This window comes from Rattus norvegicus, chromosome 2, assembly GCF_036323735.1.
Source record: "Rattus norvegicus strain BN/NHsdMcwi chromosome 2, GRCr8, whole genome shotgun sequence".
NCBI classification, from domain to species: Eukaryota; Metazoa; Chordata; class Mammalia; order Rodentia; family Muridae; genus Rattus; species Rattus norvegicus.
In genome coordinates, this window is record NC_086020.1 from 83,255,795 (window position 1) to 83,272,101 (window position 16,307).

At 40.2% G+C, this 16,307-nt stretch overlaps 1 protein-coding gene and 1 long non-coding RNA gene across 5 annotated transcripts in view; one reads left to right on the forward strand and one right to left on the reverse strand.

Moving 5' to 3' along the window:
• Ctnnd2 (catenin delta 2) overlaps positions 1-16,307 on the forward strand; it is an 847,941-nt gene that overhangs the window by 376,326 nt on the left and 455,308 nt on the right. The gene's annotated exons all lie outside the window — the stretch shown is intronic.
• LOC102553378 (uncharacterized) lies at positions 1,324-2,810 on the reverse strand. Of its 2 annotated transcripts, XR_590966.3 has the most exons (3): positions 2,679-2,810; positions 2,336-2,430; positions 1,324-1,655 (listed from the first exon to the last, which is right to left on the reverse strand). It is a non-coding gene; the product is annotated as an uncharacterized LOC102553378 (long non-coding RNA). The 2 variants fall into 2 exon arrangements; XR_010063771.1 differs by having other exon boundaries at positions 1,324-2,430.

Here is a 16,307-nt window from a genome sequence, read left to right on the forward strand (position 1 = left end):
AGCAATGAAAATAATTTTATGGTTGAGAGGTCACCACAACATGAGGAACTGTTTTAAAGGGTCTCATCATCAGGAAAGTTAAGAGCCGTTGGTCTAGAGGACCCATAGTTACTTCTCACTGACAAAGACTGGTTAGGAACACACAGTTCTACAGTGTCATTTCCATTCTTCCTAAGGATTCTAGTAGGCGTATCCTAAGGGGGTCAAAGGCTCTAAAGACTCTCTACTTCCCCTAAGTTCTCAGGAAAGTGATGAGGAGATTAAAAAAAAAGAGAGAAGAAACAAACAACTTTGAGGAGCTTGGTAATAACTGTGGTTTCTCTTGCATTAGCTGACCCCCATTGTGTTCTTTAACAAGTTGTTTTATGAAAGGTAAAAAATGATCAGAAAACTCCTAGCATCATTTACTGTATTTAAATATATTTAAATACAAAAAAGTAAACCAATGAGACAATTTAATGGAAGAGGAGACATGAAAGGCAATGAACTAATTACAAATTAAGAGATGTCAATGGCTAGCATGTTCTTGTTCTTCTAAACTCAACCCAGGTCATTGTTTATTAGTTTTGTTCTATATAGTAATGTAATTCTTCTGCTTCTGCTTCTGTTGCTTCTGCTGCTGCTTCTTTCCTCCTCCTCCTCCTCCTCCTCCTCCTCCTCCTCCTGCTGCTGCTGCTGCTGCTGCTTCTGCTTCATCATCATCATCATAATCCTCCTTTTTCTCCTTTGTTTTCTTTGACCAGTAAATTTGGATTTAACCGGGAAAATTAAAACAATCAGTTTTGTTTACATTTTTTAGAATAATGTATGTACTCTGAGACACAAGATACTGATCCACTCCAAGACTAATATAGGGGTCTAGACTCACAGTCTTGTGGTCAGTGTGTATTCTAGAATACACGATTTCAGGAGGAATGAATTGGGCAGTGGGGTAAGGTAGATCGGTGCTAGTTATATCCGAGTTCACTTTTTGCAACCAGAATATGCAAGCGCTCTAAGATGTTCATTCCTACTTCCTCAATGACTTGAGGCTTAATGTTGTTTTTCATTTGTTTTTCTCTCATGTGTCCGTGTGTGTGTGTGTATGTGTGTGTGTGTGTGTGTGTGTGTGTGTATGTGTGTGTATCTGACTGTGTGTCTATGTGTGTTTGTTTCCCCAGTTTCTCTGGGCCTTCACAGGGAATCCTTATCTGGAAAACATGGGCTACATAGGAGTGGTGAAGCACTTTCTAGCTCAGAAAGTCAGTAAACTCATTTACCTTTGACGAAGAAATTTAATTGTTCTGTTTTAAGAACTCACTGCAGTCGAGAGGACTTGAGAACTCTAGGTCTCTTGAAGTCTGCATGATAATGTATTAAGATTCTTAGAATATAAATCTTCAAGAGACATCAAATACATTTACCAGAAAAAAAAATTCACGTTGAGGGCCTGAACTGGCTGAGCCATTGACATGGTGGCCAAGAATATCAATAGATGCCCTTCAGTGTCATCCCAGAGTCTAATTAGTAAAACTTCATTGTTAAAGGACCTGCTTCAGAAAGAAAGAAATAGAAATGGTGGGGAGAATGAGGGCAGCATAGAAATCCAGCTATACACAAGAGAACCCTGTAACAGTGTCTTCCTGGCTGCAGGCAGCACTGGCGGCATCTGTAGTCTGAAATGGAAAACAGCAGTAGATCTGTTTGTCACTGTTTCTTGCAAGCATGTTTGTTTATTTAAAGAAAAAGTAAACCATAACTTTTCCGGCAATTGACCACGAGTTTGTGTTTATTTTACAATATGAATTATTTTGTTGAATGTGATCATAAGGAAGCCTAAAGTAGTCGGCTTAGAAGTAGCAACCCAGTTTTAATTCAGTTACTAAATCCCAGCCTTACAAGCCATTCTTGGCCATTGCTACAGCTCAAGATTGAAGTTTCTGTACTGTCTCATGTCATACTTCTTGCCTTTTTGTTTTTTTATGAAGTCTGAATCTGTCCATGAGCTGATCTTACATAGTTTTTCGTGTGTGTGTGTGTGTGTGTGTGTGTACAAGTGAGTATGTGTGTTAAAATTTATATTTATCAGCTGTTGCTGCAACAAAATTGCATAATAAACTCTGAATACTCATTGATATATACTGCCAAGAATATACATTTACTCATATCTGTGTTCACTGACAGAGGCAAAGGCTTGCAAGGTATTGACTAGGCATCCCTGATTCAGGTCCTGACAGCTTCAGACATAGTTCCTACTACTGCAGCATAGGCAGGTATCTTGGGTCCAGGATGAAGGGCATGTGTTACTGGTGATGGATTGCCAGAGTATCTGGCAATCTATTCTACATAGTCTTACTTCCTCTTGGCAAAATTAAGTCACCCATCCAAGTCCAGTGCTGATGGGGTGTGGAAGACCATTCCATGGAAGTGGGGAGAGGAGGAGTCCAGATGCTAAAAGATAATTGAATTTATCACAAAACCGTTTCACCACACAATATTACACAAGCACATCATTAATTTTTCTCGCTCAATTTCTGGATAATGTCTTATATAAACACATTAGATTTATGTTTGACTCAAACATGCAAATCAATGTCCAAAAATAAGCCCCAGGATTGACTGTAATTTGACTGACACTTTCCTAATATAAATCTGCTGCCTTCTCAAGATGCTACTCAGGGAACCCTACCCTTGCCTACCTTTACAGATTCTCCTGATGCAGGAGATGTTTCAGGCCTCCAAGATGTCATTCATGCCCCAATTCCACTGAGCATGCTCTCCCCGCTATAAACTGCTTTCCCACATCCCTATAGACTGAGGAAACCTTGTCTCCTCCCTCATAGTTAATCACAATGTCTGAATACATCACACGTATGTCACACTGTACATTGCCAGTGATGCATGAATGACACCCCCCACTCCACTTTTCACTGGAAGCATGATTTCGAGTATTTAAGAATGTATATTCAAATGCTTGAGTTATTGAATTCATACCCTGGAAGTTTGATTTTCTCTTTTTAGTTTACGAAGTCCCCAAGTGTGAACATACATAAACCAGCACAACTTTGAGCCCCTTTCTAGTGGTCAAGTAATCCTTCATTCTTCAGTGAGTGACTGGGCCTCTCTGTGCCTATATTAATAACCCTATGTCCCTGACTCTTGCTATGGTTTTGAGGCCTAGTTAGATAGGGGATGTGGTTTCTATTTCAATGATAGGTTGCTACCAGGCAGCTAAAACTCACCAACTGAAGATGGGGTTGATTTTTCTTCTCTTCTGAGTGTGATTCTCAAGCCACAGCATAAGGATTTTAGAATCTGATTATGTCAACTGCTGGGTGTGGCCAAGAGTCATGCTAAACACTACAGTGATTATGAGCCAAACTTATAAATGAAAATAGAATGTCTATTATAAAATCTATGTAGATTGCAGAATAATGATGTGACAGACCTTTGGATCGTTGCATAGGGGCTCCACAGGAGCCTGACATGGCTGCCCTCTGAGAGATCCAACAGGCAGCTGAAAGAGTTAGATGCAGTTGTTTGTACCCAACCAATGGAGGGAAGCCAGGACCCCTGTGGTTGAATTGGGGAGGAGCTGGAGGAACCTGAGGAGGAGGGCAACCCCATTGGAAGACCAGCAGTCTCAACTAGCCTGACCTCCAGGATCTCTCAGACACTGGGCCACCAGCAAGGAAGCATACACCAGCTGATACAAGCCCCCCAACACATATACAACTGAAACCTGTCTGGTCTGGACTCCGTGGGAGAAGACAAACCTAATCCTTGAGAGACTTGGGTCCCCAGGGAGTGGGAGGTCTAGTGGGGAGGTGTAGGGGTGGGAACATCCTCTTGGTAACAGGGGAGGAGGAAGGAGGAACAGTCAGAGGGTAGACCGGAAGGGGAGATAGTGACTGGACTGTTAAAAAAAGATTAAAGAATAATGATAATAATTTAAAAGAAAAGAATAAAGATACTGCCAAAAGTTAAAAAAAGAAAGCAAAACATCAAAGTCCTCTAATTCTTATATTCAAAGCTGCAGTAGACTGTGCAAACACTCCTAGTCTTTGGGTTTTAAGTCATTAATTTAACAAGAGCTCATTTTAAAAGCGATGGATAAAACATGAGAACATCAACAGCAGTACCGCATATCCCTTAAGACAACTTTCACGAGTGTATCTTCATTTGTTTGCACAATGGTTGCTTTCAGGCTGGCTGACAATGTGCACCGCCCGTCTTTTTCCCACATCCAGTCTCCCCTTTCCTTTCTCCCTCACATCAGTCTACCTCTTTTCCCTAGTGTCTCCTCTACTTTCATGTTCAATATATACACATGATCTTATACATCAATATAAAACCTAAGATACACAAATGACAAAAATCATATTGTTTTTCTTGGATCAATTCAGCTCAAAATGATAATCTCTGGTTGCTAGTTGCATATGCTTTCTTTCAAATCACATAGCATTGCTCTTTTCCATGGCTGAATAAAATTGCATTTATATATTTAATATATACATATATATATTCTATACATTCTTCTGTTAATTGATACTAGGCAAAACTCATGGTTTGATATTGAGATAGTGTTAGATTTAAAATGAAATAATTTTTAACTTTGTAACTCACAATGCATAAAGTAATTTCTATCAGTAATAAACTTACAAAATAATTTCCAACTTCAAGTCAGGGACAGTTAAGTGAGGTTGTCAACCCAAAGCTTAGTCTTGTTATAATTATTGATCCAAACGCAACTGTAGCACAGCAGTCCACAAGTCACTCTTAGATGTAGAGCAGAAGAGAAACTTCTTTTCTTTTTGTCTTAGAGGCTGCAGTGAGGGAAAAGCTATCCATAGCCTTGATCATTGGTAACAAAATGAGACTCTGATCTAAACAGATAACTGGGAATAGACTTTTCAGACCTTCGAATTGGGACTATAAAATGACCTCTTACTGTCTTAAAAGTACCGCAGGAAAAACATTATATCCAATTCCTGTAAAACACAGAAGATTTCCCCATTTTTGAAATGGATATTTTCTAGAAAGTGGTATATTGAAATGACTTCATACCTACGAGTCTCTTCTTAAACCTATCAGGAATAGTGGGAGCATCCAAATATGAAATAGTGATGCACTGGGATCGTCTACTGTTCTGATGTTTGCAAGGTCCTTTCACTGCATGGCCTACAGCACATGGCTGACTAAACGGAGGGTACGCCTTGCAGAACAGCTGCCAAGAGGTGGCAGTGCATCTTTAAAAATTTATTTCACAGCAAAGTTTTTCGTCTAAATACTACTTACAGATTCGTTTTTTTTTTTTTTGAGCCATGTGATGATACACATTTGTAGACTGAAAACTTTCTTTTCCATGCAAATAAAACATGCCAAAATAGCTCAGTCAGGTTGAGCTTCTGAACGCATTTGCTCCCAAACATTTGTTTGTGTCCACGTGTATAAACTGAATGACGCCACAGGTCCGGTTGTGAAGCACCCGACTCCATCTTCAGTCTGCAAAGTTTTATTGCTTCACGTGATTCATTATCGATGATAGCAGAGATTCTCCAGTGCTTAGAATCTTGTTCCTTGGGATATTCCAGAAACCAGTGTGTTGTTATGGATTACAAATAAATCTTTTTTTCCCCAGATGGCAGATACTGAATTAACAAGTCTTTAAATTGATTCTGTCTTCCTGAAGTCCAGACTCTGCCATAGGTTTCATGAAAATATCTATAAGTCACTGCACTATTTGACAACTTTTGAATGTTAAACATGTATTTAAATTACATTAAATTCCATTTTCTAAAACGACCAGTGTCACAGGGGAATTGCTAGACTGACGGCTATGCAAGCAAGAGTCCCCGAGTGTGGATTATCACAGGTGTAGACCTGCATGTGGCTGTATGTGGATGTGTTTGTGGGTGCCTGTAACCCCAGCATTGGAGGGACAGAGGCAGGCTGGTCATGGAGGAGGTGGGGCTTGTTGTCATTCAGACTAGTGGAAAAGACAGATACCAGGTTCAGTGAGCAATATCTTTAAAAAATAAGGTTTATACATATGTACACAACTCCTCCCACACACACACACACACACACACACACACACACACACACACACACACACAAATATTCTCTACACATACCACACACATATACATATCCCCTATACATACAAAATGCTCAAATTTAAAATAATTAATGTAATTACAATTCTAATGTATCCAAATCACATGCTTCTGTCTTTCCTGGGTTAGAGATTTTGTTTCTTAGCCTCTGTTCCCATATTCAATAAATTTATTACTAATTAGTGATAACATGTGAATTGTTTCTTAAAATAATAGTCTTCCCTCTTGAATTGGGGCACTGAATTAAAGCACACTGACCAAAGTCTGAAGACAGACAGTAGGTGTGTTTCGGGGGTTGAGTTTCTAAGCTAAAGCTGAGCTCTCAAGGCAGCAGCTCCTGTGATCATTCTGCTCTGACATGTGAATTTTAGACTGCTCTAGATGACCTCCAGGAAGTTAATCACCTCCAATAAAGTAGCAGTATTATATCTGTGTTTTCCAAAGATGCATAGTGAATAAAGATGGCTGTGAGAACACAATTGACATGAAGGTTAATATAACTCTTTACCTCATTAATTACTAAAACATACATCTATATGGATCCTGTGAGGCCAGACATTGCTACATCCTGTGAAAGAGATTTTGTACAACAGCCTCGACGTTGAATTTCTAGTGTATTTTACTTTCTGAATGAAGGTTTATAAGGCAGCTCAGACAAGGAATTTAAGTTTCTTAAAAGTGTGGCACCTGCCTTGATCTCCATTTCCTCTCTGTTTCCCGGAGACTTTAACCATAAGAGTTGACAGATTATGTTTCATGACACTTGCACACTCCTCTCTCTCTCTCTCTCTCTCTCTCTCTCTCTCTCTCTCTCTCTCTCTCCCTCTCTCTCTCCCCCTCTCTCCCTCTCTCTCTCCTTTCATCCTTCCCCCTCTCTCTTCTACACCTCTCTCATGTGTTTGTTTGTGTGTGTTGAGATGTATGGTGTGTGTGTGTGCGCGCACGTGTGTGTGTGTGTGCGCATGTGTGTGTGTGTGTGTGTGAGATGTGTATGGTGTGTGGGGGTGTGGCTGTGGGAAGGTGTGTGTTTGAGTGTGTGCATATGCCATATGTCAACATCAGGTGTTGTTTTAGTTACTTTCTATTGCCATGACAATATGCCATCATCAAGACAACTTATAAATGAAAGTCTTTAACTTGAGGCTCATGGTTCCACAGGGTTAGAGTTCATGATCATCGTGGCCTGGAGTGTGGCAGCTAGCTCGTAGGAAGGGGTGATATTGCAGCGGTAGTTGAGAGCTTCTATCTTGAGCCACAGCTACAAGGCAGAGAGTGCTACCTAGAAATGCCATAATCTTTTAAAACCTTAGCACCAATGCCCAGTGATATCTCCTCCAACAAGACCTCACCTCCTAATGTTTACCACAGGATCCTACCCACTGGGCACCAAGCATTCATAGCATGTGCCTATGGGGAGCATTCTCATTCAGACCACTGCGGCTGTTGATCCTTTCACCATCTTAAAGGTCATGTAGGCTAGGCTAGCTAGCCAGAAAACCCAAGAGGTCCTGTCTCTCCAACCCAGGACATGTCCACCACCATACCTGACTTTCTCTTTAATGTGAGCTTGAGGCACTTGAGCTCAAGTGCATATGTTTGCACTGCAATCTTTTACCAACTAAGCTGTCACCCCTGCTCTTACACCATATTATTTTAAAGCAGTTGCTTTACTTCCCAAAGGACGAGTCAGAATGTGACCATCTAAGCATTGTGGACAAGGGACACAGGAATCATGAAGTATCACCCTGTAATTGTAAGGATGTTACATCACCAATATATATACATACATGACAAATCTTTTTAATCCCTTTTGTGTTTCATATGGAAAAATATCTGACTGGAGAAAGTCTAAATGCTGATAGAAATGTAGATGAAATGCAGCTCACAGGAAGGATCCTATATGCAGACATCTGCACCGTTATTACCAGATACATTTTGATATTTATAAATATGTATGTCATACCCACATTTTGAATAAAATTTTCCCTTGAGCCAAGTCCCAAGGAAGTAAAGACTGTAAAACCTTCTGGACTGGGAAGCACACTAATGCAGAAGCTTGTTCATTAAGTGGCATTAACACTGGATTATGTTTTCACACTTCATCCTTGATGACCTTCTCCAAGAAGAACTAGTAAAAATGAATGTTGTCCTGCCCTACTTACTGAATGTAGAGGTTTTGAAAACCATGCAATCAAGCATGACTTATTAACATGATCCACCTTGTACAGAATATGTACAAGAGAATAGATATGTTACAGAGTCTGAGGTAAATATTGAAATGTTAAAACTGATTCCCAACCCACCCATGAATATACCCAGTAGCGAATTTCTTGATTCTTCACATTGCAAAGGTTATGATAATCTCTGACAGCTGTCCTTGTTCTTTTTGAAAATATTTTTGCTAAGCAAGTTTCCATGCATGAAATTGTGGTGGTTTAGTGACAGCAGAGTGTCTAGAGAACCAAATGTTCAATGGCAATTAGAGAGAAAGCATCACACACAGTTGCTGAGTCGTTGGATTCTGTCTAAAATACATTACTTAGAGCACTGAGTTCTGCCTGCATACTATACTTGTCACTTTAGAATCTGTCCATGTTACACCATTCAGAGCCTGCCCCACATGTGGCCCATACATATACAGCCATCCAATTAGACAAGATGAATGCAGCAAAGAAGTGCAGGCCGACAGGAGCCGGATGTATATCGCTCCTGAGAGACACAGCCAGAATACAGCAAATACAGGGGCGAATGCCAGCAGCAAACCACTGAACTGAGAACGGGACCCCTGTTGAAGGAATCAGAGAAAGAACTCGAAGAGCTTGAAGGAGCTCGATACCCCTTATGAACAACAATGCCAATCAACCAGAGCTTCCAGGGACTAAGCCACTACCTAAAGACTATACATGGACTGACCCTGGACTCTGACCTCATAGGTAGCAATGAATATTCTAGTAAGATCACCAGTGGAAGGGGAAGCCCTTGGTCCTGCTAAGACTGAACCCCCAGGGAACGTGATTGTTGGGGGGAGGGCAGTAATGGGGGGAGGGTGGGGAGGGGAACACCCATAAAGAAGGGGAGGGGGAGGGATTAGGGGGATGTTTGCCTGGAAACCGGGAAAGGGAATAACACTCGAAATGTAAATAAGAAACACTCAAGTTAATAAAAAAAAAAAAAGAATCTGTCCATGTTAACATCAATCGCTGCTTCAGGAGGTCTTCGTGTAGGAGACACATCTGTCTATGTGGGTGTGTATGTGTGTTCCTATCCAATGCACATATGTTTGTGTGGCTATGCATGTATGCATGTGTGTGTATGTATTCAAGAGAGGTACACGTGTGTTTGTGTGGTTATGCATGTATGCATGTATGTGCACGTATTCAAGTGGGGTACACATGTGTTTGTGTTTATTGGGGTATACATGTGTGTAGGTATGCATGTATGTACATGTTCATGTGTGTATGTGTATTCTTCTTAGGTGCACATTTGATTGTGGGGTATGCTGACAAATGCTCCCCAGTTCCTGGGCCGAAGAGGGTATACCATGATGATGGGTACTCTGGAGCCTTTGTCCTTATAGAGGAGCAGGGTAGAGGCAGGGTCTCAGGGCTCTGCATTCCTTTCTTCCTAGGACACAGGAGAGTTTTAACATTTCCAAGTCTGGGTGAGAAGATGACTCAGTAGATAAAAGTAAAGCTGTGTTCTGTACCCATGCAGACTGGAGGGCAAATCCCTTAGACCCATGTAAACGCTGCGTGGCTGTGGACATTCTGATTGGAGGGAGAGAGGGGAGCCCTGGAGAAAGCTGGCTAGCCAAACTACCCGAAACTCTGAGCTCTAGGTTCAAAAGTGAGAACCCTTTCCTCAGTATATAAGAATAAAAGAATTAAGCAAGACATCCAATGTCAATCTCTACATACATGCACACCCCACACACCAGTGTGTACCTGATACGAATATGTATACACACATGAACACATATATACATGCACATCTACACACATGTGTACCCCACCTGAATACAACAATGTACATGTACAACCACACACACACTCATGTACCCTATGTCAAAACACGTACACACACAAGCATGCATGCATACCCCCCCCACACATGTATATTGGATATGAACACACATACATATACACCCACACAAACATATGTATCCTACAAGAAGACACATATAAACACATTAAAGCACACACATAAAACACATGTGCCCCTGACATAAGCATACATAGACACATGCACAAACACCATACACACATTAAAATATACTAAAAAGATTTGGGCATCTCGAACCAGACTGCCTGGATTGGAATCACAGCTATGCCTTGTCCTAGGTTTCCAACCATGAATGTGTTCTTCAGTAACTGCTTCGTGCTCTCCTCCCAAGACAGTCGAGTGGTATTCCTGGAATAATGTATGGAAGGCAACTGGGATGGATGGGGTTTAGAGCCCAGAAAATGCTGTTTAACTATCTTCACTTCTTATAGTAAATGATAAGACCCATTGAGCACACCAAATTCTGTTGACATAATATAGACAGGTACACGAAAAGCGTGAGCATTTCCGTGTGTTGCTCACTGTGCAGCCTAGAACTCACATAGCTGGGTCTTAGTCAGGAACAGTTATCAGCATGGCTTCGTAATGCTCTGGGGTTTTACCTGCTTCAGCCCTTATAAAAATTCATTCTGCCTCCTCAAAATCTGAAAATTACTAATCACATTCATGACTTTTTGATTTCTTAATCATAATTACAGCTTCTATCATAAGCAGTCTCCTGGTTTTATTTTAATGCACATTTATTTTGCATATTTTGTTCCAAGGACAGGGATTGCTAAAACTTATGCTTGGTTTTTGATAAAGTGGCAGTTATGCATCCTGATAAGTTTTTTATGTTTGCTAATGAGAGGATTCAGACGGAGTAAACAGTGTAAAGACAAAATTAAAAGTGTGCACGAGTGTGTTTGTGTAAGTGTTGGGTAAATGTGAGTGTGTCTGTGTGTATGTAAACTTTATCTTCTTTTCCTATATTTCCTAAGATCAGTACTTATCAGGTTAAAAATCTTAGGCCATAAAACTGAAAATGAGATGGCTTGAAGTGTAAAGTAGTTTCATTAAATATGTCTGGCATTCTGTGGCTCTTTTAGATTTTGAAGTTATTGCCTAATCTATGTTTGCCAAAACTAACTGCATAATAAACTTGCATTTAATTTCCAAAGCTATGAAGAAAAATTAATAGCAGGAAGAATAAGTTTTATCTCGTTCTTAGGTTTATGTGTTACAAACATCATATTAAATATATAACACATCCATCAAATATATTATTGTTTCTTAGCAGGTAACACAGTTTTGAACCCCTTTAAAAAAAAAGTTCTTGGACTCTAAAATGTTCAGTGTTCATTGAAAATCTTACCAATTCGAGTTCTTTGAAGTGCTACTGATGAGTTGCCTGTAGTTCTTTGTCTTTGGGTGGGACCCTGCAAGCTATTGTTCTGACTTTGTCTTTGCTACCATTTCTAAAAGGAACTAAACAAAAATTCAATTCAAAGTTCTGTGTAGCCCAGGACATATAATGAGTCACGTGCCAACACCAAACAGTGGGAGATGGTCAAGTGCTAAGCGTGAGCCTGACCCTGGGTTGGCCTGAGACATTCACCAGCATGAATTCACAGGTCAGATTTTACAATTCTTCCCTGTTGGCTGAACAGGGAAGATACAGAGATGGTTGCACAGGTCTTTCTAGAATATGGATCTGATCTATTATCAGAGAAGTTTGGGACAGGGCACTGGGCAGTGGACTGAACCCAATAAGCCTAGACCAAGATTCACAGGCAGCCTCGCTTGCATTTCACACACAGCTGTGCCTGCAGGTGATAAAGTCCCTTCCTCACAACAAATCCAGATTTTACAAAAGACTATAAATAAAATGAATGGCAAGTGAGCATGTGTGAGGACACCTCAATGAGCAGGCGCAGAGAACAAATCCATGCAACTCTGAAAGTGATGGGCAGCTGTGCATCAGTCAGCCAGTGTATTATTACCCATTAGCTCCTCTCCACAGATCTGGTCACGTGGTCTGTGCATCTTCCTACATAGTCTCTTTTCATTTCACTGCAAGGAAGTCAGAGTGTGTGCTGAAAAATTCTCTATTCTAAATGTTTACTTCTTTCCTGTGGTTGTTAGATCATAATTTATTTTACCTTGTTTTGTTTTTCACTCTATGAAAGGGAAGTCAGTTGAGGACCTAAGAAATTGAAATAATCTAACAAATTCAGACATAGTTTATATCCTATGACTTTGATCCATGAATCTGTTCACTGCTGTTGAAAGTGGAAGGCAATGGTGAGGGGACTTGAAGGGACATGTCACCAGGAAGAACGCAAGGTTGACCAGTAAGCCCATGGAGAGATGCTGAAGAGCACAAGAACCCCAGGAAGCAGCAACCTCACAACAATCGTAGCCACTTAACTCCATGATTTCACATCAGCTACACACTAACATTACAATGTAAAAAGACTAGAACTTCTCGTTATTGCTGGGATAAATAAAAGCTGCTATGAGTCTAGGCAGACAAGTTGGTAATTTCTTAAAAAGGTAAACTCTCCAGGCAACTGGGAACCTCACCTCTGGGCATCTGTGCTGCAGGAATGAAAACCTGAGTCTGAACCAGAAGCTTAGGGATTGGCTTTATTTCATTTCTCTCAGTGTTGGAAAACATAAGCCCAACCCTTTAATTCTTGCATGATGTCATACACATGATAGGACATGCCACTTAGGAAAAATATGTGCATGAGAAGTTCTGCAGCATTTTCAAGGGATGATGCCACTGTGAAGGTTGTCAAGGAAGGAATGAGGAAAGGATTAGGTAAGGTTGAAAATGCTACTAGGTACACACACACACACACACACACACACACACACTTGTTAAAATTCATAGAACTGTATACAATAAATACACATATAACTTTTATGACGAGGTATTTAGAGAGGTGTTTTTTCCCCCAATATAAGCTGTTTCAAAAGCTAAAATTCTTAGCGGAGAAAGAGACCCACCAATGAAAAATTCAAAAATTGAAATATATAATAAAGTCCAATTTTTGAAGAGCCTTTCCCTTAGGAATCTTGAGAAACAGAGGGAGCCATAGCTGGGCAGAGATTGCTTGTGACAGGTGAGTACGATGCGGAGTTAGCTGGACTTCTTCATTTCTGTAGTTAGTTATCTTGTGAGCGTTTAAATCTGTATCGAGCACATCAGATCTATAAATTCATACATTATGTTGCCTGACAGAGGGCCATCTGTAAACTGAATGAATTTCAAGAAGCATTTATGCAAGTTTATAAATAATACATGAGCAAAAGATAGTCCAGAAATCAGGTGAAAATTGAGAAAACTGAGTAGATTACAGTGTATGGAGACAATCTCCCATTTCTATCATGCACAGCAGAAGAGAACAACTTATATGAGAATAAGTATATGATCGGATGATTAATTTAAATAAAATAACCCTCTCTTTCTGAACATAGAGGAGAATATTAGATCAAGAATATTGACTCTGAATGTCGCTGTATGTGTATGAATGTATTATACCATCAAACTAAAATGCAGAGCAGACAACGGAAACTTAGATTGTATTCTACAAAACAAAATCTAATAGTAAAAGAAAGAATAAATACAAACAAACATTATGTCTCATTCTGTCCCTGTTAAATTATGCCCAACACTGTCATTTATAACCTTACTTCAGTATGTGGCATGGATAGTTCAATAAAGAAAGTAAAAACTTACTACTGTACAAACAAGTGAAAACACTTAATTCGTTTGGTACTGAACCAAGAATTGTTTTCTGTGAGCATGAATATGGGTATTAAAAGAAGTGATGATGTTACATGTGGTACAGTTTGAGGTTATAGCTATATATGTCAATTGCTGGTAAAGCCTGTGACTAGTCTAAACTACGCTTCAACTACTCTCGTGGTTATTTATTTCTCATTTGGTTTTGACTAGTCTCAAGTAGGTTGATCTTGCTGAGGTATTTTCAACCTTTTGTGAGACAGTCATTTGTTTGCCTTCTAACATGAAAATACTATGCTTTCGTATCATGGGCTGAACGGTATTCTTTCTTCTGTAGTCCTCACATGCTCCTAATATCAGCTGGATCCCCACACATGTCCTTATTCCTTCAAGTGTCTGCATCTGCCTTCATTACAGGAAATTTTTTGTTTCTAAAGAAGCTTAGTTGGGTTTTCTTTTGTTAAAGCAAGAATTTAGGTCATCTGTGAGCATGCTGATAGTTTCATTCAGACTTGTGTTTTCAAGTAGAAAGAGAATCCACACAGATTGAATATAATCAAGTATATGCAGACACAGACAGGCACACAGACAGACACACAGACAGACACACACACACACACACACACACACACACACACATACACAGGTTAGAAGTGGTACTCTAAGAGTACTGTGACTTTCCACTCAAGAGTACAATACCTGTTTCCTGAATATATAGAATATTTCCTACAATAAAATAAATTACTTTAATTGTAAATTTTTCTTACCTTTTTCTTTTGAATCCACTCTGGAAATTTTACATGCAAGGCTGTGGAGAACCTTTTCCTCTGGGATGGACCTTTCTAACCACTTACAGACAATTACTTTCCTGTTGTATAGCACACCATTTCCTACTAAACTGTTCTTATAGATTTTCTCAGTCCAGAGCTTAGGGTCTCATGGCTGTAGATGGAAATCCCCTATAAATAAATCAGAAGGGCATGGCGTGCTTGTGCCTCATTTAGAACCTTTTGCTAAGGTCCCAGACAGCAGAGGATAGACAGTGACTCTTACTATTGAGACATCAGGGCAAGCCTAGCCAAATTGTTCTGTGTTGGCTTAACTGCTGTTTAGTTGACTGGAGTTTACCGTGTTTTCCTTCTTTTTAATCTTAGGTTGGTTCATAAAGCTGTGAGACTGATGATGACATTTCCAAGGCACACATGTCTAGGCTTGCCCACCTCTCCTGTCTCCATCCCCTCCTGCAGGTTCCCTCCCACTGTATAGTGTTACCCTCTTAGCATTTGTTTACCAGGAGGAAGGATTTCCGCCAGTCTGGCTTTTACAAGTTTATGCTTGTTTCTTATGATACCTGTGAATACCTTCTGCCGTTTGGTTAAGGGATATAAAGCACAACATCCTTGTCATTAAAAACTGCTAGAATGTGGATTTTTCTCAATAAACTGGGATGTGTTAGTTACCAACATTCAGTGTAGAGAAGGGTGTACGTTTCAATTTCCAACCTACCTTTAACTCATAGTTTGATCTTGTGATCTTTGCTTCCTCTTAAACACCATTTGTGGTCTTTGTAGCGCAGTCAGTAAAAGGCCATCCATCATGTATAGGTTCCCTGAAGATTACATTGGATAATATATGAAAACCTCAAGCAGTGCCATCTGACATTCTTGAGTAAACAGTATTTGTCATGATTTCTGCTGTGATGATCTTAAAATTAAAGTTGCATCTCATTCTAAACCCCTCCTTCCTGATGCATAGAGAACAACAATGCCAACCAACCAGAGCTCCCAGGGACTAAACCACCACCCAAAGAGTACACATGGACAGACCCATGGCTCCAGCTGCATATGTAGCAGACGAAGGCCTTGTTGGGCACCAATGGGAAGAGAAGCCCTTGGTTCTGCCAAGTCTGTACCCCTCAGTATAGGGGAATGTCAGGGCAGGGAGGCGGGAAGGGGTGGGTGGCAGGGTGGGGGACACCCTCATAAGAAGAAGGAAGAAGGGAGGGTAGGATAGGGGTTTACAGACAAGAAATCAGGAAAGGGGATATCATTTGAAATGTAAATAAAAACATCTAATAAAAAAATGAGACAATGGGGGAAAAAAAAAGACCTTCTTTTCCTTATGATCATCTGAATCCCTGTACAAAGTCTGACATATATTCTGGACCTCTCTTCCATTGGCTATAATGTTTTCCATTAGACTATATGAATCTCATTTTAATGGATATTTTTTATTTACATTACAAATGTTATCCCCTTTCCCCCACCTACTCACCCACCCCTTCCTGCCTCCCTGCCCTGACATTCTTCTACACTGGGGGGTCCAGCCTTGGCAGGACCAAGGGCTTCACCTCCTTTTGGTGCCCAACAATGCCATCCTCTGCTACATATGCAGCTGGAGCCACAGGTCTGTCC